This window comes from Tenrec ecaudatus, chromosome 2, assembly GCF_050624435.1.
Source record: "Tenrec ecaudatus isolate mTenEca1 chromosome 2, mTenEca1.hap1, whole genome shotgun sequence".
NCBI classification, from domain to species: Eukaryota; Metazoa; Chordata; class Mammalia; order Afrosoricida; family Tenrecidae; genus Tenrec; species Tenrec ecaudatus.
Genome location: NC_134531.1, coordinates 56,224,190 through 56,240,598, shown reverse-complemented (window position 1 = coordinate 56,240,598; position 16,409 = coordinate 56,224,190). Strand labels below are relative to the sequence as shown.

Sequence of the window (16,409 nt, the reverse complement as noted above, 5' to 3'; positions counted from 1 at the left end):
AAGATTTCTGTCTCTTCTAAGCAGTTTAAAACCACGGCATCTATTCGGATTATGCTACGTGTTTGAGAGCTATCTGCCAGATGTATGTTCACCTGAGGCGAACACTTTCATTTCCATATGAAATTGATTTTGCCCGAGTGCTTTTTCTACTAGTTTACAAATTTCCATTAGGAAAGAGATTCTGTTAATTTGGTACAATGCCCTTTTAACTCTTAAAAGACCTTAGATAGTTATCTTTATTGATTTGTGAGTTTCTTATATGCTTATATGGGCAACATTTGAATTTGATATGAAGATAAGATACTAATAATGAGTAATACAATAAGGAGAAATCATTTGCATTAGGCATATAGAACCTTGAGACAGAATTTTCAGTAATGGTTTTAGTGTATTGTAAATGGTCCATGGAGTCATAAAACATAACCTCTATAAAGACAATGGGGAAGGAAAACAATAACAGAGAGGATGATACTGGACCAGGCAGTGCTTCGCTCTGTTGTGCTTTGCGCCACTGTGGGCTGGATCCTACTTGTTGACAACTAACAAACAACAAATATCTACTGCCTACTGTTAGTATGCAGTGCTTTTAGATGGCATGTATATTTAATCCACTGAGATCCCAGTGCCTTCTGGTCAATTTTGTGACCCTGTAAAGACTGGGTAGAACTGCCTCTGTGGGTTTCTGAGACTATAATTCTTTTTTTCTCTCAAAATTTTAATTAAGTTATGAAAAAAGTAGCCCTGCTAACATAGTGTTTAAGCACTAGCTGTTAACCTAAAGGTTGGCAGTTTGAACCCACTGGCCACTTTGAGAGAGAGAAATGTGTCAGTCTACTTCCACAAAGCTTCCAAAAAAAAACCAAATTCACTGCCATAAAGGCAATTCTGATTTTTTTTAATTGGGGGCTCTTACAGATCTTATCACAATCCATACATATATTCATTTTGTCAAACACGTCTTTACATATGTTATCATTTTCAAAACATTTTCTTTCTACTTGAGCCCATGGCATCAGCTCCGCATTCCCCCCACTCCCCCATGCCCCTTGATAATTTATAATTTTTTTCATGTTTTACACTGACTGCTGTCTCATTTCACTCACTTTTCTGCTGTCTATTCCCCTGGGATGGGGGCCATACATTGGTCATTGTGATCGGTTCCCCCTTACTCACCCCTATCCCCACCTTTACCCTCCTAAGATTGTTGCTCCCTTTATTGGTCCTGAGGGGTTATCTGTTCTGGATTCCCTGTGTTTCAAGCTCTTATCTGTACCCATGTACATGCTCTGGACTAGTCAGATTAGTAAGATAGATTTGGGGTCATGGTAGTGATGGTGGGGGGGGGGAGGAAGCAATAAAGAACGAGAGGGAAGCTGTGGGTTTCATTAGTGCTAGACTACACCCCGACTTGCTCTTCTCTTCCTTGCCACCGGTCTGACATGGGGGTATCTAACTGACTACTCATGGGCTTTGGGTCTCCACTCTTCTCTCCCCCTCATTCCCTTTGATATGCTGTTTATTTGTTTTGTTTTGTTTTGGGTCTTTTATGCTTGATACTTGAGCCCATTGACACCTCATGATCACACAGGCTGGTGTGCTTCTTCCATGTGGCCTTTGTTGTTTCTCAGCTAGATGGCTGCTTGTTTATCTCCAAGCCTTTAAGACCCCAGATGCTATAGCTTTTTTTTTTTTTCAACAAGAAACAAAAGCTTGTAGTTAGTTGAAGGATCATTTGTTGGCCCTTAGGAGTGTTTTCCAGTCCAGTCTGTTGGGGTACCACGCCCTGGCCCCAAAGTCCACCTTCAGCATTCCCTGGGGACCTTGCCACTCCATTTCCTTGCTGTTTTGCTGCACTTCCCCAGTGCTTTGCCTCAGTGGCAAGCACTATATCTTTTGATAGGCGGGCACCATCAGCTTTCTTCACCACATTGGCTTATGCACCCATTTGTCTTCAGCGATCATGCCAGGGAAGGTGAGCATCACAGAGTGCCATGTTAGTAGAACAAAGTGTTCTTGCATTGAGGGAGTACTTGAGTGGAGGCACAATGTTCATCTGCTACCTAATACTTCATAAATAAATATAGGTACATAGCTCTATTCCCCTATCATTTTATATAAACGTATTTACATATGTACATGCCTGTATTTAGACCTCTATAACTGTCCCATGCCTCCCAGTTCTTTCCTCTATTTTCTTTTACTTCCCTCCTGTTCCACTATCATGTTCAAGCTTCATTTGGGTTTTGGTAATTCCTCTCAGCTCCATCATTGCCCTTGATCGAACTTCCTCCCACCTGCCCCCTGCCCCACCAAGTATCCTTTGGCCTCCTCGCCATCACGTTTAGATCACTTATTCATCTCTTGTCTCTGGTTTTGTTGGTACCTACCTCCTTCCCTCACCCCCCCACTCCCTCTCCTGTTTTCCCTCAGAACCATCAGTCCCATTGTTCTCCCCTCCGGATTTTTCATCCCATCTATCTTGTCCAGATAGATATGAATAGACAATAAGGCGTGCAAAAAAAAGAAAGCACAACAAAAACTAACCATAAAAAAGACAAAAAATAAATCAACAACAGTTAATACAACAAAAGAAATAAATAAAGAGAAAAGGGAAAACCAACAGCAAAAACTGAAAAGACTCCAAACAGTTCCAGGTCTGTCCATTGACCTTTATGAGTGTTTTCCACTTGAGTGTGCTGGGGAGCCACACCCTGGCCCCCAAGTCCACCTTTGGCATTCCTCGGGGACTTCAGTGTTCTGTTCCCCTTGAGACTATATGTAACCCTTGTTGGGAGTAGAAAGCTTCCTATTTTCTCCTGCTTCCCCAAATAATAACCAATTACATCATATCATAGTGTATGCAAATTTTTCAAAAAATGTCTTATTATTACTAATAATTCAGGCACAGGAAAACTACTTTTTCGGAATACCATTTTGTAGTAAAGTAACTGTACAGGGAAAAGGAAATCCAGAATTAAAAGTGATAAAACCTGTATGCAGCTTAACCTGCCCTGGAAACCCATCCAACTACGTACCGTGCTAGCTCCTATAATGCTCTCTTCGCAGTGGGGTGATCGGGGACTACTGCATGGCTGGGAATCTTTTCTTCTTATTAAAATGCCATTATTTAAAGATGAAGATGGTCTAATCATAATACCTATAATAGTAAAAGAAGGTTCAGGCATAAAAGTAAACCGAAATAGACACTTTGCATGACTTAGGACTTGGCATTTTAAGACATGTCCTATGGGGTTTGCCCTCACAGCTAAGGTATATTACCAGTTAAAATGCAGCATCATTAGCAGTATTGATGCCTGATAATATCTGTCCATTTCCCATTTACTTGTTGAAGTAATGGAATCAAGGGTGTTTTTTTTGGTCCTTTATTCATTCTGCAAAAGAGTTTACTGAGCATATGTTATGAACACTGGGGTGCAAACATCATGGTGCATGCTTGCTTCTGACCAGATGTTTCCAGGCAAATCAAGGCAATAGACATATCAGCAAACCATTCCATTGCAATTGCCAGGCTGAAGATATTTGTATTCATTGCCTTGAAGAGATTTTCAACATGAGTGAATAGGGTGTGAAGAAAAATAATGAATGAATAAGACCTTGGAGAGAATGCCTAGACTTACGGGATTAATTAGTAGGGGAACCAGCAATACAACTAAACAGAATTATTCTGAGCAATAGAAAGAGAATGAACGGGAATGCCCAGTTAATTGGGTAACCATACATATTAGTTTGTTTTTGGCAATTCAAATGTTATCCTTTTGTTGATGTCACACCTGGTAGGTGCCCCTTTCATACACTAAAGCGCATGCAATACAGCTTAAAACTCACTGGCATTGAGTCGAGTCCAACTTCTATCCATATATACCATATATACTTGTGTATAAGCTGAGTTTTTCAGCTGAAAAACTGGGGTTTGGCTTATACACAGGTCAGTGGTACCCCAGCGAGGTATAACATCTCACGGGTGATTGCCGTTCCTCCGCTGTTCATTCAAAGCCCCGCTGACACTGCAGGGCTTTGAATGTTTGTTTACTCACATCTAACCAATCAGAGACGTCCTATGACGTGGCCTGCTCCAATTCACAGAAGCACCAGTTGTAATTCACTTACGCTGGCAGCTAGACTGGTAAGGATGTGTCTGTGGTTGCGCTCTGTCTCTCCCCTCTGGTTTCTGTGTTAATTCACATCCTGCATTTCCCATCCTAGACTTATACTCGAGTCAATCAGTTTTTCTGGTTTACCAGGTAATAATCAGGTACCTCGGCTTATACGCGGGTCGGCTTATATTCGAGTATATACAGTAGGTCAGGATAGAACTTCTCTGTGGGTTTCTGAGGCTGTAACTATTCACAGAATTAGAAAACCTCATCTTTCATCCCTAGAGGAACAACTGTGAGGATGGACGGCGCTTTGTGTGTGCATTGGGTCGCTATGGTTTGGAGCGAATTTGGAACCTAACAACAACAGTAATAGCAGTGACAAAGAAGCCCCAGGCTTTCCCAAACTGCTACCACTGAAGACTGCCTATGGCTCTCGGAGTCCAAATGAAGTTTACCTGATTAGCAAGTAACTCAACCACCGTGTGATTCAGCGAGTATGACTTCTGTTAGTGGGTAGCTCCACCATCTTTCCTCAGAAGGAAGTGAACATGGGGATTATCTTCCTAAGGTTTTTGTGGATCAAATCTAAAAGAGGCACACAGCTCCTCACTTTACATCCCATTGCCGGTTATGCTGATCCACATGTCTATGTGTAACCCAGGGAGGTTGGCAAATATGACCTGCTTGTGTGTCTTCTACAATGCCAATAGATTCAAAATTTGAGAGGATTATCTACAGAAATTTTATTTGTATTAACTCACATGAAATCGACATAAAAAATCGTAGGTGACAAGCAACCACGGCTATTTACTTATAGCAGTCATGTAGATGCGCCTAAACTAAAAGCCTCAGTGTTGCTTCAGTATCAACTATCACCATCAAAGCATTTCCCACTAGTCCTATGGGTGCTATAGGTCAGGGTACTGTTGCCCCGGTGGGTTTCTGAAACTATAACTCTTTTCCCACCAACAGTTTTCTTTGCATATAATTCACATATCATACATATCAATAGTTCACATATCATACAATTCAATAGTTCAATCAGTGTTTCAGAATACTTTCTTCAGTCTTGTACTCATTATTATCTCTGCATTTCCCCCAAACTTCACCTGCTGTAGCCCCAAGGGACCTTTAATCCATCTTCTGCTTCTATAGACTTACCTATCCTGGATTTCATGTACAGAAAAAATTTATAAAACAACAACAACCTGAAGAAGAATAAACTAAAACAGACAAAACACTCAATTGGATAGAAAGCAATGCATATTAAAAATTAGAACAAATTTAAATGAATTGTAAGGAAAATCAAATGATAGGGTGCTAAATTTTAGCCTAACTGTATCTGCAACAATCTATTTCCAATTCATTCCGCATGTTAGCAAGGCTAACCACAAACCTAGTCCATAGGGAGGAGATTCCATCAGGGGCTTAATCCGTGGGTATTTCAAAATGAAACAGATTTAATATGGGTCTAAAGGAAGATCAAATGATATGATATTTCATTTGGACCCAACTCTGTTGGCCCTAATGGACTCTGGAGGGCAAAAGCTGGTCTTTTTCTCCCTGAGAGCAGCTAATGGTTTCAAACTGCTAACCTCATGATTAGAAGTCCAATATGTAGTCACTATGGCACAGTCTTGTCCTAGTGTTAAGAGTTACACGTTAGGTTGCTAACGGCAAGAGCAGCAGTTCAAAACCATCTCCTTGGGAGAAAGATGGGATTCCCATGCCCATAATGAGTTACCAGTCTCTAGGGTATTTGGATGGGAGAGGAAGCAGAGAGTGGTCAATCCGGGAATGTGGAAGTGGTAGTCATTGGACTTTGGGGGGAAATGCCAGCTTGGTGGGTGTCCAATGGAAAGGAACACAGAGTCATAATATTGGAGGGGTGCTCAAAAAATTAAAAATGGATTCTTTTTCAAAGCTATGTATTTAATTAAATTTTTTTTTTTTACAAAACAACCTTATCACCTTTAAAATACTCTCCCTTCAGCTTAATACATTTGTCAAATCTGCTATTGCATTCTTGGAGACATTTTTTCAATCTCAAATGTTTGAATGGCTGAGAGTAACTCCCTTATTTTTCCCTTCACCTCTTGTACATCAACAAATTGCTGTCCTTTCGTGTCCCCCTTCATTTGTGGAAGCAAAGAGAAGGCTCAGGGAGCAAGGTCAGGTGAGTCAGGTGTGTGGGACAAGAGAGTCGAGTCACGCTACTTTTTGCCAAAAACTGTTGCACTTCCATGGCGGTGTGAGCAGGCTTTTTTGCCACTGTCACCCCGTGTTTTCAGAACCTCTACATACTCGCAGGCAGCTTGACGCGCTGTCTGACCTGGTGGAAGGAACTAAAGTGCACCGCGAGTCACATTTTCATCCACTCAGGATGTTGTTGAATGTCCAGAATGAGTTTTGTCATCAATCAACATTTCACCTCTTTGGAACTGAGCAAACCACTTGTACACTTGAATTTTCCCCAGTGTCCGTGTAAGCTGTGTTCAATGTCACAACGGTTTCTGTGGCATTTTCCCAAGCCAGAAACAAAATTTCTCAGCCTCATGCTGTTCTCTTAAATCTGCCATCACAAAAATCAATGTTTGAGCAAAACTGCTTTCCCCCCAAAATTCACTGTGACCAGAGAGAACCTTGCCAGGCAACACAACTGAGGCCCTAACTCAGAGTGCATTGCTGGATGCTCCCCTGGAAGGCAAATGCAGACTACAAAACCCTGTCTAGCTGTGGTCTTTTTCCATTTTTAGGGAGCAGGCACTCCCTCATATTTAGTACCTTGATGCCTACCTTACAGTGACATGATAGGTTTCGATCTGCGGGGCAGGGATCTGCACTTGGACAAATTGATCCAGGAAGGTCCCTGCTGGCACCAGTCCCAATAGTAAACAGACCACAATCAAAAGGGAGATGAAACTGTGTATCGAAACAACACATGGGTTCTGGCTCAGGGTGGAAAAGGAGTTGCATAGACTCATCCTGACAAACTGATCTGTATTGGAAAAAGTCAGACCAGAATTCTCCTTAGAGGCCAGGATGGCAAGACTGTCATATACTTTGGACATATTGTCAGGCGAGACTAGTCTCTGGAGAAGGAGATCATGTTTGGCAATATGGCGGTGCCACGGAGATGAGGAAGGCCCTTGATGAGATGGATTGACCCAGTGGCTGCATCAGTGGGGTCAGGCAGAGGAACCATTGTGAGGGTGGTGCGGGACTGTGCAGTGCTTTGTTCTGTTGTGCAGAAGGTCACTCTGGGTCGGAGCTGATTTGATGGTAGCTAACAACAATGCCCCAAACAACCGCCATTGACATTGTTGTCCGTTATCCTGGAGGGCTGGGTTACTGGGAAAATTGATGATGTTATCAGTGCAACAGCCTTATCCTTGAGAAGGAGGATCGACACTGTTGACCTTTTTTGTTTCTATGGGTTTTTATTTTCCTGCCTTTAGCTTGTGGTTTTGTTTTTTCTCTGTTTGTTTCCTGGTTGGTTTGTTGCTGTTATTGGTATAGTTGTCTTATAAGGTTTTAATTTTGTCATGTTATGATCATCAAAGTAAACCTGCATCATGCATATCCCATGGACATGCAGATGGAGTCTGGCCTCCTACTTAACTCTAGCCCCAATCCAAGAACAGTTACTTCTGATAACGTGGCCCTACTGGACACTCACCTTCATGAAATGATCGCTGAAGATAAATGTGCTACAGCAAAGGGTGATGAAGAAAGCAGATGGTGCCCACTTAGCAATGTCCATAGTGCCTGGGGTCTTAAAGGGTTGTATTCCAACAAGCAGCCATCTAAGCCAGGAGTCAAGTAAGTCCACATGGAAGAAGCACACCAGCTTGTGTGGCCCAAAGGTGACAATAACAAGATTCAAATATGAGGAAGGGCAAACTATTAGAGCTATCATTATGAACACCCAATTGGTAGAAGGCTCTGGAGGACAGTGGGAGCCCCAAGCCCATCTGCAAAGTAACTAGTTAGAGCAGCGGTTCTCAACCTGTGGGTCGTGACCCCTTTGGGTCAAACGACCTTTTCACAGGATTTGCCTGATTCATAACAGTAGCAAAATGACAGTTATGAACAAAAATAATTTTATGGTTGGGGGTGGGGTCACCACAACATGAGGAACTGTATTAAAGGGTCATGGCATTCGGATGGTTGAGAACCACTGAGTGAGACTAAGCTGCTGGCAGGCCTCCCACTAGCCACGAGGTAGGATCTCAGAGAGTCTTACTATCAGACAGAGATCGTGATACTCTTGATTATACTGGATCAAACTGGATACTTGGTCAGTTGACCTCCCTGTTGACCCAAACTGAATTTGTTCTAGGTGCCAGTGTCTCTTGCACATTTCATGACAAAAATTTCTTTCCTGACTTTTTTAATAGAGTAGAACCAGGACCTCGGCGCTAATCCATTCCAGAAGGAGCTTCGAGATGCAGCACAGTCACGTTCCCAATCCATTTTTCACATAAGAAATGACTGGAAATGGATTAATGCTTTCTTGACCACTAAGTCCTTACCCCAACCTTGCCTTTTTCCACAAAACATTTCACAGAAATTTCAAAGTAAATAAGTTCAGAGTCAAAAACATAATTTAAATAAAAAATGCAACATTGAAAAAGTTTTTAACAACTACAGTGTGGCCCATACCTTGAGACTGATGAGGATCTGGATCTGTGGACACGGGTGTGGGGAGGAGGCATGGAGAGAGAGTCATTGTTTGGAAGGGGAATCTTCTTCCATAAAATCAACTGGTAGCTGCTTTTCAGGAATTTTCCCCCTTCTTTGCCTTTTTTCACTAGGACCTGCCTGGCTTTCTCTAAAAACAAAGCAAAACAAATGAAATCTGCCTAACATGGTCTGATGTTGGCATTTCCGTAACTAAAAGGGTTTAAGAAATTATAACAATATTGATAACACAGTTGACCAGTTCCTTATCATGTTGATTCTTTTCAGAAAGCTCTTCTTAGGTCACATGCTTTTTATCTAAAAACAGAACAAAACACCACAATAACTAAGAAAAGTAGAGCAAAACGCTTGGAACACAGCTGCAAAAGGTTTAAGCAACGCGTACTAACAACACCACCTCACGTCAAATGAGCAAAACACAACTGGTTTTGTTTACAAAAATCACGTGCATCAGGTCAGATTCTAATGTTTGCCTCGAGTTCTGATGCAAAATTGATATTTCACGTCGAAATCTGCTTACATAGAGAACTGATGTGGTTGAGTATTGGGGTTCTACTGCATCGACGATGGTCTTTTCTTTCTTATTCATTATTTATATTTCATCTTATATAATTATTTTATCCTTGCCACGTTATTTCAACTCTGCTTTTTATTGTTTCTCTTGGGTGTCCCCGTGTTTGAAGCACAGAAGGAATGGATGCACAGAGATAACGGATGCAGGGTTTACAGGGGCTCCAGGGTGGGGGTGGGAGATAGGGAGGGCGAGGGCATTTCAGGAGTAAATAAGGAAGGCAAGAGCTAAAGGCGATATGCGGGGGCGGGGGGGTGTTCTAAAATTGATTGTGGATATGATTTTGCAATCCTTCTTGATATGCTTGAATGCTTGAGCTATTAAATTGTATGATATGTGGAAAAGGGGCCAATGAGAATGGAAAAATGGTTAGTCTCTGAAACTCAGGGGCAGTTTCTAGCCTCTGCCTATCGCGCCCCTAGGAGTCAGGCTGGACTTGATGCTGTAACAGGTAAAGCAGACGAACGTACAGCAAACAAACACATCAGTTAAACACTTAGCTTAGAAAGGAAAGAAAACCAAAAGGGAAACTGTAATCGCATATTTAATGACTATTCATCCTGTCGCTTATTGCCCCCGCCCTCCAGATGTGTCTTTGAGTTAAGTGTTTGTCAGCACAGTGGAAACATTATGTTAAACTTATTTTTCTGTCAAATACACCAAAATGAGTTGAATAATTATCAGAGAGGAGATCACTCTATTACAATTTGATAGGCTCACATTAAACTAGTCAAATGAGTGAGTATTTCTTTTGCTATTGCATATCTTGAAACTGAGTGAGAGTTGTCTTTAAATCTCATCAATAGCAAGTAGAACTTTATTTTACTTTATTATTGTGGTTACTGGTGTAGTTTTTAATACAAAAAAATACATTCTTGTAATAGAGACAATAGAAAGTAGTCTAAAAACAAACAGAATCATTGCCAAAACTACCATCCTAGATAACCACACTGAAAGAAGTAGAATGTATCCTTCCAGAACACTTTTCTATGAATCTCATATATGTTAGTTGTCTTTCTTTTTGTATTCATCTTTCTCTAATATTGTGGTTTTATAAAAGTGAAATCATTCTGTCATTTATTCTCACTCATTCAACATTATGTCATGAATATAGTCACACATTCTTCTGCATTATTTTAACAGTCTCAAACTATTTTGTCATATCAAAATGTGTGGTGCCAATTCCTCAATACACCGATTAGATTACAGTTGGTTATTCTTTGCCAGATAATCTCATTAGACTTTACTTAGCATGCCAAACAGTTTGGGCATTTTAGTGTGCATAATAATCATGCTTATGCAGCTTTCCTGGTGATGTAGTGGTTACGAATTGGGCTGCTAACCCCCAAATCACCAGCTGCTTCTTGGGAGAAAGAGCAGGGTCCCTTCACCCGTGAAAGGTGGATTCTTGGAACCCACAGGGGGAGTTCTTCCCTGTCCTGTGGGGTCGGTAGGGGTCAGAGTCAACTCCATGGCGGTGAGTTTGATTTCTGGTTCATGCAGGTCCCCAGGTCCTCCTACAAACACTTCTGATGAGGCAGATTCATGATAGAACCTGAGAGCTTGAGTTTCGGCAAACACCAATTGCAATTTGCATGCAGGGAATCTAAGCATCATGATTAATAACTCAGAGACTTTTGAAATATTTTTGCCATCTATCATTTGCAAAAGTGCCACCTTCCTAGCAATATTTTTAGATACATGTTCCCTTGGTATTTAATTTTACATTTCTTCCCCACATAATATCATTTAACTTCCTCTGTTCCATCTGATAAAACGGTTTGAATTAGTTCTGCAGCATAATAGATATGCATTGATTAGGCGTATATAAAAGGCACTCGTTATATTGCTTTTGAAAGGACTAATTTAGAATATAGACATCTACCACTTTAATTTAATTCAAAAATGGCTGCCCCAGTACATCAACAGAGATTTGCTAACAATTCAAACTGAATTTAGAATGACATCGCTCCTGATGTTAGATGAATCTTGATTGGAAGGAGAGGATATCAGAAAGATGTTTACCTGAGTTTTATTGACCAGGGAAAGTCATTCAACTGTATGGACATAACAAATCATGGATAATATTGTAAAAAATAGGAATGCCAGGACACATAATTGTGCTCACGCAGAATCTGTACATAGACTAAGAAGCAGTCAGTAGAACAGAACAAGGGGGTACTACATGTGGTTTAAATTCAGAAAGACAATGTGGTAAGGTTATATTATTTAGTCATACTTATTTATACTGTGGAAATAATCAGCGAAGCTGAGCTTTATGAAGAAGAACATGATACCAGAATTAAAGACTCATTAACAATGGTATTACACAACCTTGATTACTGAAAGTGAAGAGGATTTTTAGCAATTACTGAGGAAGATCCAAGATTACAGTTTTCAGTATTGGCTGTAATATAAAGAAATAAAAAACTATCATAGTTGAACCAATAAGCAAAACCATGATGATTGGGGGGAATAGCAAAGGGCTAAATTTTACTTGTATCCATAATAACCAATTAAACAGCAGCCAAGAAACCAGCATATTGCATTGGGAAAACACGCTGCAAAAGACCTCTTTACAGTGTGCACAGCAAAGACGTCACTTTCAGAACTAAGGGGTGTAAAGCGTAGCAGTGCTTAGTGAGGACTAAACAACCATTAGCTATTATTATTCCTTCTATTATAATTTGGGGTTGTTGTTTTATAAAGCAAGTAAATATCTGAAATCAAAGATTTTCAGGATCTTGATCTTCAAAACCAGGATTTGAAACCAACTTTGCTTTTTGGTTCTGTTTTAGCCTCACTCCCTTCCCTTCTAGACTGTCTCACTTACTGCCCTTGGACTGATTCTGACTCTGAGAGAACCCGTAGGTTGGGGCAGAGCTGCCCATGTAGGTTTCTGAGACTGTAACTCTTACAGGAGTAAGAAGCCTCCTCTTCCTCCGCCCAACGTGCGACCCATCACATCACCAGGGCTCATCCTTAACCTGGATGCTCTTATTTCATCCAACTGGCCAATAAAAGCGGACCGCGCAAGAGAAGAATGGCTAGGGTTCACAGCTGCATATCCTTGGCAAGTTTTGCATGGATATAATTCAGAGGAAAATCAATTTTCTATTTCTAAACTAATATGATGAAGTAGTTAAGAAGGCATAGTGTTATGAAACAATAAAGAGAACTAACCTAGATCATAACAACAACAGCTACCATTTGTTGATTATAAACAATGTGTCAGATATCGCTGCTCAAATACTTTGCATGTCTAGTCCAGACAAGAGCCCTGAAAAGTAAATATTATTATCCTCAATTTTCAGATGAAGGATCAACCTCAGCGGACGCAGATTACTGGCCAAATGATATATATTTGTACAGGAAGGAGTGAGACAATTATTCTCATCTAAGTCTAGCCTGTTCTGTTGTCCATACGCATTTAATTCATAATCAGTAGGATAATTTTAAGAAAAGCATTTTGCTTTCCTGAGCTACTTTATTCATCTCCAAAATTCAGAAAAAGAGGAAATTTCCAGCTATGATTACTTATCACATTGTCGAGAATCAGCTCTGCACATTCGATGAATAATCTCATTTAATTTGTGTGGGATGTCTTCCATTTTTTATAAATAATAAAGGCATTTAGCAACACTCTCAGCACACAAATATAATAAATGCAAGGATTCTAACCCTCAGGCCCTCTACCACCACCTGTTACCATATAGCATTTGCTGAGTCTAACATTCTGGGTATATGAACCAACAAACATGGTGAGAGTAGACTTTCCAAATTGATTAAAGATCATAGATAAATTCAGTTAAATTTGCTAAATTTAGTTCACCTTGGGATTGTTCTTCTGGCAGTTAATGGTGCTTTCAATATGTTCACCATGATCGTAGTTGAAATTCATCAGTCCTTCTCCTGTCTTCCTTATTCAATGTCCCGCCTTCATATATATATATATGAGGCGACTGAAAACACATGACTTTGAGTCTGTCTGATCCAAGCCAATCACGTGGAAGTTTGGACAGGTGGATTCACCTTCACTTTGATAGAATCAACACACAAAGCTCATCATTCCTAAGATCATTAGGGATCAATTATCTATTAAACCAAGTCATACCTAAATAGAGTAGTGGACACATTTACGATTCTTTAAATAAATCTGGAGGTCGATGCTTCGGCCTAATCTGTTCATTAAATGCTCTTAATTTACTGTCTGTCCTTTCTAGTTACTGCTTCTCCTATGCGAATTAAATGTGGTTCCTCCCACACAGAGAGCCATCCTGTAATGGAGAGCAGTGGGATTTCAGTTGAACCCTGACCTTTCTGACTTGCTTCTGCAGGCCTCTGAGGAAACACTGCACTCTGGCAATGCGGACGAGGACCCTGCGCGGGGCATGGAGCCCTACCTCGTGCGGAGACTGTCCTGCCGCAGTGTTCAGCTGCCCCCTCTCGCCTTCCGGCAGTTGGAACAAGCTGATTTGAAGAGTGAATCCGAGAACATGCAAAGACCAACCAGCCTTCCTCTGAAGATCCTGCCCCTGATCGCCATCACTTCGGCAGACTCCAGCGGGTAAGCGTCCTTGAGAAGGTTCCTTCGTGGTTCAACCTGCTATGGGAGTGTGTCTGTGGGTTTCTGAGTGTGTGTGACTCACTGCCTGGAGTGAGTGGGACAAGAATGGGATTTCTAGAGTCGGGAGAAGGAAAGATGTTTGTTCTTAGGGAATGTGTGTCGCCGTCTCCTTGGGAGGTGCCATTTTGGTCTGCTTGTTTGATAAAGCAGAATTGAACGTATTTTTCTGAATGGTATTTGCACCCCAGAAAGGGGACTTGTACGTGGAAAATGACTATTGCTCATAGGTGATTTAATAGGACAATTCCTAACAAAGGAGAACTAATGGACAAATTACGATGCAGAACTACATATCTGGAAACAGTAGGCCATGTTCATTGATGCAAAATAAATTTTGAATCGAGAATTGATTGTACTGTAATTAGAAAAAAAGGAAATGTGCAATGATATTCATGAGCCTAGGAATTTGGCCTTTGATACGTTGAGGTATTGCTTACCAGAATCCTGGTTAAGTTCCCAGCATGAGGTAGTTTTATTTAGCATTGGTACTTATGGAAGAATCACAAAAATCATATCTCTTTTATCTCCTATTTATATTTCCCACTTTGCAGTGTATAGTATTGGAAATTATTCATTGTTCTCACTCTCTCTTTTCTGGCTGCTTGCTCTTGCTTAGCTATGTCCACATGTAAAAGATGTAAAAGAAAATGACAGTAATGGAAAAACTTGTTATTTGTCCTTTTGGTCAGCTGCATTTTTAAGAATCTTAGCTGCGGAAAGAGGATGGAGTCAGGGGAGCATGCAAAAACTCCTGAAAGGTTGGTGAGACTAAACGAAAGGAGCCATTTATTATGCTGCAAAGGTGGCTCTCCCATCCTCCGTCAAGTGGAAGGAATCTCTAGGAAGGTTCCTTTTAGAGTTTGCTAAGCATTTGGTAGGAAAGTGATGACGATCAGAAAATAATGAATAAAAGAGACATTTGACCAGTGAGTCTTTTTAAGTTGACTGGTTGGAATCCAAAGGGTCTACGTTATTAAGAATTCTGAGGGCTACTACTTCAGAGCAAAATGTCCAATAGGATGTTCAAGGTGATAATTCTTTATGTGCTCATATAGGCACATACCTTATTTCTCCTGTGGAGCCACTGATGGGTTCAAACCAGCGACCTTTCAATTAGTAGCCAAACGCATCACCATTGTGCCACCAGGGGTGTTATGGCTAAGTAAATAGAAAGATATACATTCTGATGCTACTGAATAACTTTTGCATTTCTCCCATGAGAAAGGTGGGAATATGCACCCCGAATAACCAAGATGCAGCAACATGTTATGATACTTCTGCTCAGGAAAATCCATTAGAGATTCCATGCTCAGGGTATTTATTGGGGGGGGTGTCATGTGAGTACCCTTACAACATAGGACTTCCCAAAAGGAAATAGCCATTCAGCATAAACCATAGTTTGCACAAATGGTTGAGACACAGTGAGACACCCTTTGGTTAGAGAATAGGTGAACCCCCCCTTGCAATCTACATTTCCAGAGTCCAGCCAAGGTGCAACCTTGTTCAAGGCAACCGTCTCAGGCCGGCCATTGATAGTTTTCTGCATACTAGTTTTATATTAGATTTGTTATCTTGATGTCTCCATACTTGCGTTCTCCAAATTTGAGGAAGAAGGGATTATCATTGCAATAAAAATAAATGAATGTGATCATTGATTCATTGATAGATTGTATTTATTTTAGCACATTGTGGCAAACCAGGATTTTCCCATTATAATCCAGTGTTTCCTAAAAGGAAAAATAATGGTCGTATATTTAACATTATCTTGATGTAGTTAGATTCAGGTGAAAGCTTCGCTTACTTAATTAAAGTTGAATGTATTTCTATAAACAAGCAAACAGTCTCCAAGCACCGAGGCACTTAGAGGCTCAGGATTGCCTGTATCACAGTACTTCTGTTGGTCAAAAACATTTTTTTCTTTCTTAATCAATTAAGTGCTAGATAAAATTTCCTTCAACACTCGCAGGTTTATTCAATATTTGAAAGGAATAACTGGTCTTTGGGAGGAAAACAACAACAACAAATGAACTGTCTGTGTTAGAAGGCAGGCGAGAGACCAATGTCCAATCAGCAAGAAACAAATGCTAAAGCTAGGATGGAAAAGTACATTTTGAAACAGAATATTGAACAATGGAAAATACGGGAGCAGATTTTTCTAGCATATCCCAGCTTTGGAAAGGGAGTAGAAGATGAAGTATAAGGTCAGAATCTAAACCATTTCAAGTAACTAAGAGCTAAGCAAGCATCAGTAAGGGCTACTGGTGGGAAATGCTGACGGTTAGTTAAATCCTCCAGCGCTCTGTTCCCTGTAACTAAAGGTTAGCATGCTCTCAAGCTCAGCTTTAATCAGTCCTGAAATCTCAGCATTTTGGGGGCCAGGGGCAAGGGA

At 40.7% G+C, this 16,409-nt stretch overlaps 1 long non-coding RNA gene across 1 annotated transcript in view; it reads left to right on the top strand.

Moving 5' to 3' along the window:
• LOC142438998 (uncharacterized) overlaps positions 1-13,954 on the top strand; it is a 211,117-nt gene extending 197,163 nt beyond the window's left edge. Inside the window, exon 3 of the long non-coding RNA XR_012782830.1 lies at positions 13,731-13,954. This is a non-coding gene — a long non-coding RNA (uncharacterized LOC142438998). The remainder of the gene's footprint in view (positions 1-13,730) is intronic.
• The last annotated feature ends 2,455 nt before the right edge of the window (positions 13,955-16,409 follow it).